This window comes from Hoplias malabaricus, chromosome 2, assembly GCF_029633855.1.
Source record: "Hoplias malabaricus isolate fHopMal1 chromosome 2, fHopMal1.hap1, whole genome shotgun sequence".
In the NCBI taxonomy this organism is placed as follows: Eukaryota; Metazoa; Chordata; class Actinopteri; order Characiformes; family Erythrinidae; genus Hoplias; species Hoplias malabaricus.
Genome location: NC_089801.1, coordinates 2,112,908 through 2,115,715, shown reverse-complemented (window position 1 = coordinate 2,115,715; position 2,808 = coordinate 2,112,908).

Below are 2,808 nucleotides of genomic sequence, written 5' to 3'. Positions count from 1 at the left end.
ACTTGTCTCTCTTTTCCCGATCAAGCACTGTTGCTGTGGAGATAATTCCAGAATCGGAGTCTATCTCTAGGTCTCTGAAAACATCAGAGTCCCTGCTCTCGGAAATAAAGAAGCCGCTGAGCCCTGTATTCGAAGGCAAGGCAGCTTTAAGGTCGCCCACCACTGTGAGAGCCGGTAAACCTTCATAAACCGAGAGTTTAAGGTGGACGTGGGCAAAGAGGCCATTAAACAGCAACAAAAAAACAAATGAGGTCCACAGGTGAGGCTTCATCTTCACCTGCTTCACCCAGTCATGAGCAGAGAGGAACGTAAATAACTCCACATTATTCTCCACACACAGAGGAGCGGCCCTCCATCATAAGCTCCAGCTTCAGTACAGACCGACTGAGAGAGAATAAAATAAAAAGATAAAAATCACATTAAAAGGTCAGATAATAGGAAGAAATACAGAAGAAAAGCAAAGTTCAAAAAAGAAGACAGAAGCAAAGGAGTGAGAAATCAACGGAAGAGGAGCAAAAAGAAATGGAGGAATACATTTAATTAAAAGATATAGACAGAGAAGCAAAAGCAAAATGGTATTACAAAATAAAAGAGGGGGGTCTCTCACCTACTTCACCTGGACAGGTCACTCTTCATGATCCACTGAAATAACCCCAGACAACTCTTCACACACTCCTGAGCGTGCTCAGCTTGAGCTCCAACTGTCCAACTCTTGCGTGTGTGTGTGTGTGTGTGAGAGGGAGAGAGAGGGAGAGAGAGGGAGAGAGAGAGAGAGAGAGAGAGAGAGAGAGAGAGAGAGATAACCGAGAGGGTGGGGAAGGAGTGAGACTTAGAACAGGAGAAAGAGAGATAGAGAGCTACTATTGTTAACATTTTCACATATTAAATTAAATTGAATTATACTTATTATATATTTATTACAATCAATTTTTAACTTATTACCTGATTCTTAGTTTACTTAGTATGCTGTTTCATCATCATCATTATCATTATTATTATGATTATTATATTATTAATATTACTACTACTTTTCATGAAAGTGAGACTTTTTATGTTCTTTATACTTAACGTTGTTTTAATAATGCTTTGGAAATACTATATCTGATTTTGGTCATGCCAATAAGGCTTATTGAACTGAGCTGTGTGTGTGTGTGTGTGTGAGAGAGAGAGAGAGAGAGAGAGAGAGAGAGAGAGAGAGAGACGGGGGGGGGGGAGAGAGAGAGAGAGAGAGAGAGAATGAAAACGAAGTGTTAAAAAGGAAACGTGAGGGAAGCAATAACTTTTTAAAAAGAGCAAAAAAGGAGAGAAAGGTGTATAGAAATACAGAGATATAAAGTCAACCCAGTAAACATTTAGCCGTTGATTCAACGTTGAAATAACGTAATGACTGCCGTCTAATCAACGTTCACTTAAGGTTGAAAATGAAAGTTGAAAAGACGTCCAAACACAGACATTGAAAAGACGACTATTAGACGTATTTTGGACGTCAGTTGACGTTATTAATTGGTCCCGAAATAAATTACTTGAATAAAACGCGTTTTGGACGTCCACTGACGTTATCGTTATCGATTGGTCACCACTTAACTAACTTATTAAGATGGATTTTGGACGTCCACTGACGTTTAAAATATGTCCTTGACGGACAGACTACTTTTAGACCTATTTTGAACGTCCAGGGACGTTCCTTGTTTAGTGGGAATCATTTGAAAACTACCGACATTTAAAAATATTTTATTCCACCTTAAATGGATGCTCTAACTGCTTAGCTTCTCTACAGTTATTGTTAACTCCCCCTTAAGTAGTACATTCAAATAAAATATGTTTTCCGTTCCTAATTTCAAGACACCATGACTTAGCTTCTGTAACTTCCATTCCACCTTAAATAGATCAGCAGTTACATTTCAATTTAAAACATAATGTCTACGAACTCACATAATTCAACTTGAACACACTGAGTGGTTGTTTTACCACATTAAATGGAGGAGGCTTTTATTTAACGGCAGTCTCAAACCACCTCAAACCTCAGCTAGGTCGCCTGGGTTGCTTATCGTCACGTGATCATCTCATTAGCATATGGCAGCACCTTGAGACGTCACGTGATGTACATAGTTACCTTGAGAGTATATATGTATATATATAATTGCCATGAGAAAACCCATTTTCAATGGAAAGTACTGAGACTGTGTTGATGTAAATTGGCCATGAACTCACTTGATGTTCCAACAATCTCTAGGGCTTTAAAAATTCCATTAGCACTGCGGTGTCTGATCCACTTTTACTAGCACAACAGTCGTCCTGACCATTGTAGAACAGGGCGAAAGGTGGCTTATATTGTATACAGATAGACCACAGTCTGTAATTTTACAACTACAAAGTGCTCCTGTTTGGTCAGTGCAGCTGAGAGAATGTGCAGTGATCGTAGAAACAAGGAGCTCATTTTAATGTTTTGGCTGAAGTGGTATTATCCATTTAAAAGCCAAAAACACCACCTACACTCTTCACTGCCAAGCACTACAGCGCCACCTGCTGGACAAATCACTCAACCGCTCCATCTGATTTACTTAAAGTGTCATTTCCCTCAATTAAGTCGTTAGAGCGAAAAAATCTCCATTAAGGAGAAATATATCATATATAAAGGTTGTGGGTTCGATTCCCGCTCCGGATGACTGTCTGTGAGTTTAGTGTGTTCTCCTCTGGGTGACTGTCTGTGAGGAGTGTGGTGTGTTCTCCCTGTGTCTGCGTGGGTTTCCTCCGGGTGACTGTCTGTGAGGAGTGTGGTGTGTTCTCTCTGTGTCTGTGTGGGTTTCC